Below are 15,633 nucleotides of genomic sequence, written 5' to 3'. Positions count from 1 at the left end.
TTGTATGTGACTATTTGCTTCTCTTTCACTGTTTCCTATTGATTCCAGGGTAGGGGATAATTTACCTTTAGCATCTGCCCAACTGGATTTTCTATGAGGTGAAGGTCACACACACCTCTACCCCTCTTTCCCAATTCTAACACCAACCATCCCTCTCGTGGCACTCTATGCTTCTCCGTTGGGTTCAGTCAGAATTCGCAGATCAACCAGTTCTGGGGTTGATTAGGGAAATGGACAGGATCAGGAATGCTCAAGATACGGATTTTAGATCAAGACAGCCGCCTCCACTGAGTTGTGGTTGCAAGCGTGCCCAGGCCCTTGGTGCCATGGCCTGCTTGGGCAAGTGTTACAGAGCTCTTTCAGCCCTTGGCCTCTTATGCTCCTGCCTCCATAGTCACTTTTCTTCTTGAGCAAGTCTATCAATGCTGACGAACTGTCCACTCCACCAGCCAGCCTGCTGCCGTTTTCTCGACCCATGCTGGAGAAAGCACACTGCTTTGTGTCAGGCTCTTGGTTCTGCTGTGTCTGTTGCCATCACTTCTTTGCCACCTCTTTGTTGCTTCTCTATCCTATCGTGTCTTACCACCCCTGGGGTCACAGCTCTCTGTCTCCTGCATCTCACTGCCATTAAGTTGATTCTGACTCATGGTGACCCTCTGGGATAGGCTAGAACTGCCCTTGTGCGTTTCTGAGATGATTCATCTTTACGGGAGCAGAAAGCCCCGTCATTCTTTGTGGAGTGACTGGCGGTTTCGAATTGCTGACCTTGTGGTTTCGAATTGCTGACCTTGCAGTTAGCAGCCCAGTGTGTCATCATTACACCAAGGTCCCGTTATAGAGGTGGCGCATCACAGGGTCTCAAGGGCTAAAGGACAACTCTCCTACTAGGCTTTCTTTTTTGATGACGGCGAGGATTCCTGTTCCCACATCTGAGATAGCACATTTGAAACCTAATAGGATTGCAAAACCGACCAATCCCGGCTACGTGGCCAAGCCTCATTTGCATGGCTTCACCCAACAAGAGTGCCATGTGCCTTATTTACATTGTTAGCGAGCTGTCCAATCCCCTTGGAGGGCTGCAAACACCTCAGGGCGCAGTTCTGCTCAACCATCAGTAGGAATGATGAGGACTACCGCTGGAGGAGCCATACCCAATAATTCACTGCACCGCAAGTGGCCACTCAAAGGTTTGTCCTGTTAGTGTCATGGACCAAACTCCGGATTGTGCTGCACAGAGTGTGTTGGCTTTGGAAGCCGACTCCTTTGAAGGGCCCTTCTGTAGCAAGTCATAGCTGCTTGCAGGTGGCAATGTCTGGGTCAGGGAGATGCTACCTAGGCAGGGCCACCGTGTTGCTACCAGAGCTCTCCCCAAAGTACCTGGTCTGTGGATTAACCTTCACTAAAGTGGGTGGCTGGTTAGCACACAAGTGCCTCAGTCAGCAGTCTTCAGCCTCGACCAGAAGGGGGAGCAAACAGATCAGCATTGACTACCTAGGACAATGGTTCTCAACCTTCCTAATGCCACCAACATTTAATACAGTTAGTTCCTCATGTTGTGGTGGCCACCCCCCACCATAAAATTATTTTCATTGCTACTTCATCACTGTCATTTTGCTACTTTTGAATCGGGCGACCCCTGTGACAGGGTCATTCAACCACCAAAGGGGTTGTGACCCACAAGTTGAGAACCGCTGACCTAGGAAGTCTGTCCAGTTGGTTTCAGAGGCCTGGGCTAAGAGGTGTGCGGAGAGGCCGGTAGGATGTGCATGAGGGGAGTGTCCTCCACTGTCCCACAAGCCTTCTGGAGCAATCTGGAGCAGGCTTGCAGCGACAGTGTCCGGGTGAGATGGCCCTGAAGGAAGGTCTTGTTGATTTTAGAGCCGAAGTCCAGAGGTTGCTCTCTGGGCACAGGTAGATATTGTGGTGTGTTAGACAGGGTTCTCTAGAGAGACAAAACCAGATTGCTAGTAATTATATATATATTTATAAATCTAGATAGATAACACACCAAATGAACTGTTAGATTATATACAGATAGATATATAATACAAGAAATGAACAGTTCAGTACAAATGGTTCAGTGCAACTCACTCCTGTGAGAGAGTTGTGAGACACTGGCAGTCCTTTAAGTCTTGAGGGCCGCCAGTTAGTCCTCTGTAGAGAGAGCTAGGCTATCGCAGCATAGGCAGCAAACAGCAAGGCAGGTCACCAACCGTCAGCCAGGTCACCACCCGTCAGTGTCCAGCTCCAGAGATGTGCATTCCAATTGTGAGGTATTAAAGGGACCTCAACTTACAGTGACACAGTTCATAGGCTAGGCATCCCACAGGCAGTGTAGCCTATAAATTGAGGCACAGAACAAGCAAGGCAGCGTACACTGGTCTGATGATCAAAGAGCGAGAGACAAGAAAGGGGAGGCTCACCGAGCCATTTATCTCTCCGCCCTTCAATTAATCCTACTTGTGTTTATTGGCCAGGCTGGCACAATAAACTATCTCATGTGGTATCAAGGATAACACTCTGTGTCTGGGCTCACTTCCCTCATTCACAGAAGTAAGACACCCACGTGGCTGGGGGGAGAGATTTCCCTCACCTTTGTGACTCTTGGTTCCGTGATTCTTATCTAGCTGCTGTTCCTCACTGCACTGTCCCACAAATTTCAGGAGGAAATTATCTGACTTTTTAATTATTACAGAGAAAGAGGGGGAGCGGCAGGCAGTGTTTATTTCTGTGGGAGAATAAAATAATTGTGGTTGCTGGCATTTCTCTCTCTCCTTCATCTTTTTTTCCCCATTGCTCTCCATTGCTGTTTAGCCTAAGCTGTTTATATCAGGCAGTGACCCACAAAGGACTGAACAAGCCAATTTTTTAGAAAGCATAACCTGTAAATGAAGGTGATTGGGTAGACAAGGGCATAGGTTCCCAAACCTATTTGACTTACTGTCCCCCTTTTCAGAAAACAAAACCCAAAAGCTCAGCAACCTCTTGACCCCCAAAAACTAAAACCTTTTTTGCATTATAATCAACAAAAAAATTAAAACCAAACTCAATGCCATGGAGCTGATTTCAACTTATGGAGACCATATAGGGCAGGGTCAACTGCCCCTGTGGTTTTCTGAGACTGTAACTATGTACAAGAGTAGAAAGCCTCATTTTTCTCCCAGTAATCCACAATCCAGGATAAAGTGTAGGTATCTGCTTTTGCACATCCTCACATTCCACCTCCCACCCCTACCTGGTCATTCCAGCACTCCCAGAGGCAGTGTCCCCCACTTTGGGAAACACTGGAATAGGGTATTGACCCAACTACTCTGATCCAAACTGTGACTAGTAACAAGATAAGAGTTGGGCATCTTATTGTACTTATTTTTATTATTGTATTTGCTTCTACTTTCTATCATTCGAATTTATTGCCATCCCATATCTCTTCCCCCATTTATAATTGGGTGAGAGAGATAACATATTAAGTCCTAAAAGGCCAAGTCCTTGCTTACAAATAGAGCTTTGTCCCAATATGTACACTAGATATGGCAGTGGTACAATGAGCTAATTTCTCAAAATGGCCAGCAACTGACTTCATTGACAATTCTTCCCCTAAGGTAATGGGGTTGAAGGCACATATTAGTGGAAAGAGAGGTAAACAATGGACTGTCTCACTTTAGGATTTATCAACATAAATTGTAGCTGCATGACACCAAACAATGAGTTGACTTGGATTTCCTGGTCTGGTAGAGAAAGGTGATTTCTTTTTTGGAGGGAAGTATTTACATTAGGAGATGTGAGAGAAGATAACCTCACTTATTCTGGGCTGGTTGAAGACAAATTGATGGGAGCAGTGTTTGGTTAAGAAGAGCTAGTCTTCAAGATTACAAGTTGCAAGGTCTTTGGTGTGCAGAGTTTTTTTTTTGGTTTTCTGGACCTTTTACTATGTTCATTTGTATATTTAAGATTGCTCAGTATATGAAAATCAAGATAGATAAGGCTGAAGAAATAGTAACAAGAGTAATGGTTCCCTGAAGGTATGGGAGAGAGGGGCAGGGAGCAGATGGTAGGGTGGTAGGGGGAATGGGGAGAATGAGGAGCTGGTAGCATTGATGATTGTATACTTCACATGACGGGATTGACCAACAGAATTATATGTGAACAGATGTATTGGATTGTGTAAGATAAGCCAATAAAACTATTATATAAAAATTTTAAAAAGAGTTTTCAATCAATCATTTATTTATCACTTACTTATCACACACAAGTGAGTAGATCAATATGTGAGAAGTGGGGCCAAGGGAATGCCTTTACCTTATCCCACAATTTTACTATGCTTTTTGGACTTTAGCCTTTCTTGCTCTGGGCATTATCTATTGGTGACTTTTGTGTGCTTTTGGAATGTTCATTTTATTATTAGTAACTTACAAGAGCCTCTATATTTTGATCACTCTAGACTTTTACTTTCATTGAAGTTGCAAATATTTTCTCACATCATTTGTTTTTAATATTGAATTTTATGCCTGAAATATTTGTGGGTTATTATGAATAAATTTATTTAAAATTTTTATTATGCAATCTTTTCCTTTTAGTTTTCAGGCTTACAATACATACTTTACCTTGAGATGCGGTAAATATTTATCTATATTTTCCCCAAGATGGGTTTATCATGCTTCCTAACACATGATAATTTTCAAAAACTTTTGTGATTTCACTTTTTACAGTTGATTTTGAGTCTGAAGTTTATTTTGCTCTTTTATATGAAGAATCTAGGCTTACTTCCCCCAAAGTATCTGTTTCCTAGGAGCCTTGGTGGTGGAATGGTTGCACGTTGGGCTACTAGCTGCAAGGTCAGCAGTTCAAAACCACCAGTCGCTCCTAGGGTGAAAGACAAGGCTTTCTACTCACATAACAAATTAGTCTTGGAAACTCATAGGGGTAGTTCTACCCTGACCTATAGGGTCGGGTCAATATCGACTTGATGGAAGTGAGTTTATAGTTTTTAAAAATCTATTACCTGGATAAGACATTTCCCCTCCCCCAGACTTGAAATGCTAAGTACACATAAGTTTTCTAAATTCCTATGCTGCTCGTTTCTTGTATATGTTTGTGAAGTAAAACTTTCTTCACAAAAACTAGTACAAGACTGGAAGGTGGAGGTTCAATATGTCCCAGCGTCCACACTGCTGTACCACTCCATCCCTTCTGCTATCAGCCACCACCTCTCCCCTAGGCATATTTCCTTCAGCTCCAGGGCTCTGCAGGTTGCTGCAATGGCCACTCGGAACACAATATAAAGGAAAATGGCACACACCTTGTAGGTGCTGGTAAGTCCAAAATAAAAATTCGTATGTCCCTCGGTTCTCAACCTGTGGGTCACGACCCTTTTGGGGGTCTAATGACCCTTTCACAGGGGTCGCCAGATTCATCACAGTAGCAAAATTACAGTTATGAAGTAGCAACAATGTCACCGCAACATGAGGAACTGTATAAAAGGGTCGCGGCATTAGGAAGGTTGAGAACCACTGCATTTTCCTTACCACCAAGGCTGGGGAAGCTGTGAAATTATGTCCAAGGACCAGAGGCAGGATCTGAAGGATGTGCTCCACTCCTTTTTTTTTATTATTCTTTGAGCTTACTACAAATATCAAATCATTCCATATTTTCATGTCCCGCAGAATTGTACCACTTGCTGATACGGAAGTCCTCTTTCAGGCTTCTCAGAGGGCTCGTTTTAGATGCCCCAGGATGGCACTCACACAAAAACCATTACTCACAGGTGAATCCCATTCGTGTCCCGCCCCCCCCCTGCCTTTTAAGACCCACGCCAGGAAGGTTGTTGAACGCGAGTTACAGGGACTTGAGCTAGAAGAGCCACATTAAATGTTTCACTGTCCCTGCGGTTTGCTTTCAGATTTTCTCTATGGTTTAACGAACGCTTTAACCTATTTGTAGGGCAATGGATCTCTGGGTGTGCAAAAGGCTATGCGCTCAGCTGCTAATTGAAAGGTTGAGGTTGGAACCCCTCTAGAAGCTCCTAGGAAGAAAAGCCTGGTGTTCTACTTAAGCTCCGGGGAGCAACGTTCCACGCTGACGGGCACCGTGGCCAGGAGTTGGCGTTGACTCGGTGGCGATTGGTTTGGGTTTTGTCAGCACACCCCTCCTTGCCACGCATCATGCCCCCGTCCTTTGTGTTGCTTATTCTCAACCTCATTCTTGCAAAAGGAATTTGGAATCCTTTGGTCCTTATTTTGAAATAAGGAAAAAAGTGGCAATGGGCATTTTTCTTGGAAAGACACCAATAATTAGCTTGGAGAGAATGATTATTTTCATAATATTGATTTAAGTCTCATCAGAGGCACTATGTGCCTTTCCATTCATTTAATTCTTTTTGTTATGCTGGCCAATACATTGTATAGATTTCTTGTTATAGAGCCTGTATATTGTTTTGTATATTGTATGTTGTTTCTGATAATTTTCTGTCAACCTTTTCTCTTATGTATAGAAAGATATTGCTTTTTATTATATTTATTTTGTTCTTGATTGCCTTACTAGACTTTATTAATCACTATACTTGCCTAGTTAATTCTCTTGGACTTTCTTGATGGCCAACTACATCAGAGCAGATATCAGATATTGTTTCTACTCTTTTAAAGATGTATAACACTTATTTATTTTGGGTATTGTAAAACAGTGGGTGTTTTGCCTTTTTCCTAGGTTCAGGGGATTTCTTTAGTTTTACTTAATTAAGGCAAAGATGTCTTGTGATATGAGACAGAAACTTCATTAGGTTAAAAGTAGTCTTCAAGCCGTAATTTAGTACCAGATTAAAAAAATCATGCATGCATGCAAAATTTATTGAAGGTGCTTTCAGCATCTTTTGAGATGGTCATAAGTAATAGTCCGTTAAATTCCTATTGTTGTTCATTCCCTTTGAATTGGCTCCGACTCTATGCACATGGCCATCGCCACAAACGCTGGTATGCTTATGTCCATTGTTGGAGTCACTGTGTATTTTGACTGTTTTCCCAGCTAGGGACTCACCTTCCAGCCCTAGAGTGACAGTATTCTGTTGTGATCCATAGGGTTTCCATTAACTTACTTTTTAAAAGAGATCACCAGACCTTGTCTGTGTTAGTTTGGAAGCTCCACTGAAACCTGTTCTTCATGGGTGACCCGACTGGTATTTGAAGTAATGGAGGCATGTCTTCCAGTATCATAGCAACATACGAGCCCCCACAATACAAGACCTCGATAGACTGGTGGTGGTTCTCTAAATTAATATACAGAAACAGATTTCTTAATATCAAGCAATCTTTGTGTTCTTGGGGTAAACCCTAGTTGGTAGATTATTTATTTAACACAACCTACTGAATTAGATTTTGGGGGGTTATCAATTTAAAATGTGTGTATCTATATTCATAAATGAAGTTAGTCTGCACTATTGGAGTGGACATAGCTATATTTTGTTAGCAGCATTGTTTCAGCTTCAGTAACACCTCCACGTACTAAAGCTGTTTCAGTTGTTTTGTTCTCTCAAGAGTTCCAGGCTCATTTATGCAGCATGGGAATTTTGTACTTTTTGAAAGATATGAAAGAACTCATTGTAAATAGTCCAGGCTCAGTACTTTTTATGAGTTCCATTTAAATTTTCTTCCAAAGTTACTTGTCACTTCTGTTCTCCAGTTTATTGTGAATTTTCTGTCTCAGGAAATTGTCTATTTCAACCGTATTTTTTAAAGTTCCATGGTATAATCTGTTTTCTAAATTTAAAAGTCTCATTAGTACTTATATTATTTTCTTCTTTTCTTCAAATGAGGTGTAAATATTTTCTCTCTCTTTATTCTTCAAGCCAAGGGAGTCTGGTTACCAGCACCAATTGGAATCACTTATAAAATATTTTGCTAGAGAAAAATATTGAAAATACCGTGGATTACCAAAAGAACAAACAAATCTGTCCTGGAAGAAGTATAGCCACAATGCTCCTTAGAACCGAGGATGAGGAGACTTAGTCTCATGTACTTTGGACATGCTTCCAGAAGAGACCAGTCCCTGGAGAAAGACATCATGCTTAGTGAAGTAGAGGGAAGGGCAGTGACAAAGAATAAAGCCCCCAACAAAATTGACTGACACAGAGGCTGCAGTCATGGGCTCAAGCCTAAGGACAATTGTGAAGATGACTCAGGATTGCGTAGCATTTCCTTCGGTTACATGCAGGGTTTTATAATTTGGAACTGACTTGATGGCATCTAACAACAACAACAACAACAAGGGAGTCTAGCTTATGTTTAGTATTACTTTGAGTTTTATTTTCATAATGATTAGGTTTTGTTATGTCATTTGTTTAAGGTTGAATATACAGTCACTTTTTACAAATTGCCTTTACATAGTTTGGAAAGTAGGTATGTTTTCTAGTAGACTAAAAGCTTGTCTGAGAGGAAAAATGATTCCAGTTTTCTCAAGTCAAGCTGTCTTGATCAATCCAAATCAGTTTCCCATCAGTTCGACTTCACTTCTGTTTTGAGACCAGCTGCATATATAAAACTTCTTCCTCTGTCCCTAACCATCCAGATCCAGGCCAGAGTTCACACGGTACGGGACACAGTCTTCCTGATTGCCACGCCAACCCAAGATGCAGACCTGAGTTGCAAGCTTGGGGAGCCCATGAGACCCTCATTTCTGAGTTATTGGCTAAGAATCTGGGGGTTCCCATACCCCTCTGGATACCAGTTGTAATTTCAGGAATAACCAGCGCCCACTTATGACGTGTGAGCTCCTACTAATCTCTTGGGTTTGCCAATTCACTAGAACAACTAGCAGACCTTCCAGAAGGTACTCTACTTACCATCACTGGTCTGTGGTAAGAAAAGGGAAACAAATGAAGAGACACATAGGCAAGGGGGAGCATTCCTAATGCAGAGAGCTTCCGCGCTCCAGTATCATCCCATGGAGCATCCAGTATCACCAACCAGGACGTTCTTGGAGATTCCATGTCCAGAACCATTAATGAGGTCTCATGCATCATGGTTGATTGAATCAGTTCACTTCCTCTGAGGTCAGGGCAGGTGGCCTCTCAGCCCAGGCTGCCCCTACTTCCCTCAGGTATGAACTCTAGGAGATCTCATCAAAGCCAGTACAATCCCTGGGGAAATTCTAAAGGTTTAGTTCATCACGCAGGAGCAAGGACAAAGACCAAATTCTTTCTGTGAGGTTAATGAAAGCTTTACAGTTTCTAAAAAATCAACTTTGCTAATTTTATTATTCAACTTCTATCTTTTATTCTCTTGATTATTTGTACCCTCAAGTATGAAGAATACCCTTTTATCACTATTGTGTTTCTCTCAATTTTTTATATTTTAGTTTTTATTTCATATATTTCAGTGAAATAGAAATATTTATGACCATTAAAACTTCAGTGGGAATTGTACAAATCAATACAAAATGATTTAAACTTTTGTCCTGAGTTCAACTTTAATATTAATATTTGATCTTATCTTTTTATTTATCATTGTTTATCATATTTATTTATGGTACATCTTTTTATATTTTCCTTCTTTTTTCAATTTTATATTGTGTCCTGTGATCTGCTTAGTCTTGATGTGTTCTATCAATCTGAATGAGCATTTGACATATACTCTCACTGACATCAAGTCGAATCAGACTCATAGCCACCCTTTAAGACAATGGAGAACTGCTCTTTAGGATCTGTGAAGTTGTACTTTTTTTTTCAGTTGTACATTCTTAAAGGATAGGATGGTCTCATCTTTCTCCTGCTTAGTGGTTGATGGGCTTGAACTGTTGGTCTTTCAGTTAGCAGCCCACTGCATAAACTATTCCATGACCAGGGTTCCTTTAAGTGAAAAGAGTAAGATAGAAATCTTGTATATATATATTAGATGGCGTGATCCTAATTTTACAATTATGTATTCCACATTTGAAACGGTAGCTAGACTATGAATAATTATTATTTTTTAAAAATTTGGATCATTTTCCCAACTTTCTGAATTTATTATAGTGGCTGAAAATTTGAAAACTACCTTTATAGATTTCCCCGAAAGTATGATTCAGATATAATTTTGGTTCCGTCAATCAGATACACCAATGTGACACTTGGTTTTAGAGCTGGTTTAATGCGAAGAGAGCCCCAAGCGTCTATTTCAGTAGCAATCACGCCCAGAGAAGCGTCATGGGATCGTCAGTAGGTTTTTGACGTGGAAGTCTCCAACGTGGTCATGGCAGCTTTGAGGATTATGGTGGAAACCCTGTTGCTCTGGCTGGGAGTTGTTCCTGGGATCTATTGCTCAGTCTTTTGAAAGATGTCATAAATAGATGGTAACACAACCCTTGCAGGATAAACTACAGAAAAAACTCTGTTATCTGCACTGGAGCCCTTCTCAATACATTACTTTTATTAAAACTAAGTGACTGAATCAAGACATACAATCTATTCCATTGAATTGTTCATCCCTGTGCAGCATAAAGGATATCGTTGTTACAATTTTATTATGTTTTAATATATGATAGGCCTAAATAATCAATCTTCAGTCTTGTTCTTTTAAACAAAGAGACAAAAAAATCTTCCCTCTCCCCTAACCTTGAAAATTTCAATTCAATATGCCTGTAACCAAAAGGTTGGCAATTCAAACCCATCGACCACTCCTTGGAAGAAAGACTTGTCAATCTAACTCTTGTAACAATCATCGCCTTGGAAACCCTGTATGACAGCCCTGCTCTGTCAAACAGGAACAGTGTGCGTCAGAATTGACGTAACAGCAACAAAGCATTTGAGGAAACTATCTTACCTCGAAAAGGAGCCCAGGTAGCATAGAAGTTATGCATTGGGCTGTTAACCATAAGGTCAGCAGTTCTAACCCACCAGCTGCTTTGCCGGAGAAGTAAGGAGTAAAAACTCACATTCTCAGTGGGGCAGTTCTACTCTGTCCTATAGGGTCACTGGGAGTTGGAATTACCTGGATGGGAATAAGTTTGAGAGATTCTGCTATCACTGGGGGCTGGAATCTAAGTTAGGCCGATGATGTCTTGATAATAAATCCAGTCTCTCCGTCATGAAATAATTCTAAGAATTTTTGATGGAGAGTGGGTCATAAGTGTGAGACACAGCTTTATGACTTTAAAGCTGCGCTTGTTAGAATCTTGTTTATATTCTTTATCAAGTAACCTGTTGAAGCTAATGGCAGAGAAGCTTAGAAACACCAGGACGCCTCTAAGCTGTAGAGTATTTATAATTGCATTATTTAGGCATAGGAAAATGTAAACCCCGAGAAACTGAAATAGCACCCAGAGTGCAGTGCAGACTTCTGCAAGCCTAGTGTCTGCTTCTCTTTTCTTTGTAGAACATGAATCTAGAAGCAAGTATGCATGAGTCCTAGTTATGCCTCTGGTCTACCTAATTTGGGCAAAACATTGAAATTCTTTGAGACTCAAGTTTTCTTTTCCTACAAAATGGGGATGCTAATACCTGTTCTGCTTAAGTCATTGCTTATCTGGCATTATGTGCACACACATCATATAAAGTGTACAATGTCATATAAATGTAAATTAACATATGGTCTACCTTTTATCTTCTCTTTTTCCTGTCTTTACCACCAGGACATCTGACCAGCCTATCACTTTTTATCATTTCATCTCCTTCATCAAACTTTTTAGTCATTTCTGATTTTTCTTGAGTTATCATGAGTGTGGTACAGTTACACAGTCACCTATCTCAGCCACCATTCCTCAGCTACTTTCCTGTCAAAACCCATCCTTGCCCCTATTTCAAGGGCGAGGGTTCAGCGCTTAGGAACCCGTAGGAACTCTTGTTATATGGTAATTTCTTACAGCCACCAGTGTTCCGTAAGGCATGAATTAATGAAAGAGAAATAAATGTGGACATTGATAAAAAGCATGAGATTGGTTTTTTGTCTGTGCATTTATGTAGCACTGATAGCCGCATCTCATAAAGCTTCATTTGACTTTTAAAAATAAAATGACTTCTGAATCCAGAAATTTCCAGTCTTTCAGATGCTCCTGGGATTCAGGAGTAGTAACACAAAGGCCAAGGCACTCAATACTGTACCGAATTGAAATGCTAGTGGAATTTAGAGAGAGGAGTCTGGGTAGTGAAAACTTGTGAAACTTAGACAATGACTCTCAAGTGCCTTTGAAACAAAAGTGGGGACTTTGGCTGTAATTTAAATCTCATTACTGCTGTTGTAAAGTACCTTCAAGTTGGTTCTAGTTCTACACTGACTTTATGAACTACTGAGCAAAATGCTGTGTGGCCCCACCCATCGCACAATCCTTTTGTTTAAGCCTGTTGTTGCAGCCATGGTGGCAGATCCATCTCCTTGAAGGTCAGATCCATCTCACTGAAGGTCAGATCCATCTCCATGAAGGCTGGACCACCAACGTTGTAAGTTGTTAATAAGTCTTGTTCTCCCTGTGAAAGCTCATTGAAGGTCAGGGGAGCATCGTCTCTAACTTCCACTTAGAATCTAAGATCCCTTCATGCAAAAGGCTCGGACCAGCTAGGATGGACCACACATATACCTATGCACAGAGAAAAACATTAAGGAAAAAGAAGCATTTGTAAGACTAGCAAATGGACTCATTAGCAAGCTAAACTTCTGCTGCTGATATGAAGACCCCGGGTGGTATAGTGGTTATGCGTTGGGCTGTGATTCACAAGGGCAGCGGTTTGAAACCACCAACTGCTGTGGGAGAAAGATGACATGTTCTACACCTTATAGGTGAGGATTGTAGTCTTGGAAACTCACAGGGCAGATCTATCTTACCTTATAGGTCACTGTAAATCAGCATTGACTCGATAGCAGTGAGGTTTTTAAAAAAATAATTCCTAAGTGTCCTATGTTTAGTTTCTATATATCTTTCTTTGTAAAATTTCATGAAAAATTTAAACCTTGAGTTCACATGTGTGTGGTACTTGAAGTTTTTTTTTTTCATTTGATGTGTCATGAGCATTTTCTCAAAATGTATTGAAATTCTTCACCTGCCCCCTGGACGATTGCACTTTCGACAGCATTGGACTCCACCGCATCCTTTGGATTTTTGCCTGGAGATGAAATATTCATTTTTCCTTTTACAAAGGACTAGCAGATTTCATGTTGTACCAGTAGGTGTCTTCCACTCATACGAAGCATCACCCAAGGCACCCAACATAAGCTGACTCAGCATTCCTACAGTTACCCTAATCTGGTAGTCTGTCCTAGCTCTCCTGAGCCTCTCGCATGAAGGGATTTCCAATTGTAAATAGAATTTAGAGATGATGCTCCATGGGCTCTCAGCGTGCTTTCAGAGGAGAAAGAGAAAGAAAGAAAAACGGAAAGAAGCAGTGTTAAGATAGAATGAAGTTTATGGGTGTGGAGTTAATATTTTACATCAATTATTGGGAAGAAATTATTACAATATTACTCCTAATGGTGTTCCTCTTCTCAGGGGCTGACAAGTCTGACTTGTAAAACATAATCCTTTAGAAAATGATGAACATGTAGAACTTTGGTATTACATTGAAGTTCTTAAGCGTTTTCAAACATGTGACTTTTCATTTTCACTAGACTCTATCTGGTACAAGCCTGCATGGGCTTCATCTAGAACCGGTATCCTGGCTCCATGTGCATTGGTGTATGAGTGTGTACGTATTGCCCAGGCAGTGTTCCCCTTTAAGTCAGAGGCTGACTGCTGTCAGGTCCATTTTGACTCATGGTGACCAGATGGGACAGACAAGAAGTGCCCTCTCAGGGTCCAGGCAGTCGCCTTTACTGGAGCAGATTCCCTGGTCTCTTCTCTTTCAGAGCAATTGAGTGGGTTTGAACTGCCTACCTTTCAGTTAGTAGTTTAGCACTGCACCCAGCCAGAAACCCACTGCCATCAAGTCAGTTTGGATACAAAGGGCCTTATATAGAGGTTCTAAGATGGTAAATCTTGACAGAAATAGCCTTATATTTTTCCATCGGAGCAGCTGGTGTGTTTGAACCGTTAATATCATTGTTTGTAGCCTTACCCATAGTGCCGCCAGGGCTCCTTAATTAACAAGGGGTCCAGCCACCCAGGTGATCCCTAGGAAGGGTCTACAGAATGAGAAAAGAAAGTTAAAGCAAGCAGACTGGCTTTAGGTTTCATAACTCAACCAGCACTGAATGGCACTGCTCCAGGGAGTCCAGATTTCCATTTTGCAGTTTCCTCTTGTTGTAATTTGGAAATATAGTCAAGCAGGACAAGTATGGGACCAGAATGACTAGATGGAGATTGTCCAGGAAAGAGATGATCAAGGCCTGGTTTAAAGCTGTGACCGGGGGTAGTGAGGGGGAGAAAAAGGACTTGGAGGACAGCTAAGAAGTAAAATAATTAGGATTTATTGATGAATTATTAGGTAAGGGAAGATTAATACTCATGTTTCTGGCTGGTTAGCTGAGTGGATGGTGGTGCCTGCCACTCAGCAAAATAGGGAGAATCAATTTTTAAAATTTAAATCATTTTATTGGGGACTCATACAACTCTTATCACAATCCATACATACATCTATTGTGTCAAGCACATTTATATATTTGTTGCCCTCATAATTCTCAAAACATTTTCTTTCCACTTGAGCCCTTGGTATCAGCTCCTCATTTTCCCCCTGCTCCCTTCCCCTCCTCCCTCATGAACCCTTGATGATTTATAAATTATTATTATTTTGTCATATCTTACACTGTCTGATATGTCCCTTCACCCACTTTTCTGTTGTCCATCCCCCAGGGAGGATGTTATATGTATATCTTTGTAATTGATTCTCCCTTTTTAACCCCACCTTCCCTCCACCTTCCTGGTATCGCCACTTTCACCCCTGGTCCTGAGGGGTTCATCTGTCCTGGATTCCCTGTGTTTCTAGTTCCTATCTGTACCAGTGTACAACCTCTGGCCTAGCCAGGTTTGTAAGGTAGAATTGGGATCATGATAGTGGGGGTGGGGTAGGGGATGCATTTAAGAACTAGAGGAAAGTTGTGTGTTTCATCGATGCTACACTGCACCCTTACTGACTCGGCTCAGAAAGAGCACTTCCTTGCCCTGTCTTGTCCATTCCAAATGGCAAACTGAGGTGAGACGGAGCATAGATGCGTCTAGGGTGCTTTTGTACCCTATTCCTCGGACTCAATGATCCTGGTGTACTGGTTCCCACACACTCACAAATTTATTATCAGTAAGTTGCAAGTAAAGCAATAGAAAGATACTTACCTGTGGATGTCAGAAAGGCAAGCAAACAGCATTATGAACTGATACCTGGGAGGCAAGAAATAATAATAAGCCTTCCACTTTTATTGTAACCAATTTTCCATTCCCCCCCCTCACCGTAGGTCTTTGCACACACAAATAAAAACTCTCTTAAGTCATGGAATTAAAAAAAGAAAAGAGAAAAGCAAACAAAAAGGACTTCCTGTGAGGTGAATGGAAAGTTTGGCCCAGTTTGTTTGCCAGGCACAGGAAAAGTAGTTCTGAATCTTTAAAACCACAAGTAATTGCGTTCTTAACAATTTTCGAGAAGGTGGAGGGGGTGTGGGAAGAATCAAGTATGGGGGACTGGGGGTGGCCATTGACCTAAGACATTTATATAGAAGCCAAATCTATTCCTCTTTATGTTCAGTTACCACCAAA

The sequence above is a fragment of the Tenrec ecaudatus genome, chromosome 13 (assembly GCF_050624435.1).
Source record: "Tenrec ecaudatus isolate mTenEca1 chromosome 13, mTenEca1.hap1, whole genome shotgun sequence".
Taxonomy (NCBI): Eukaryota; Metazoa; Chordata; class Mammalia; order Afrosoricida; family Tenrecidae; genus Tenrec; species Tenrec ecaudatus.
This window is presented reverse-complemented; position numbering follows the sequence as displayed.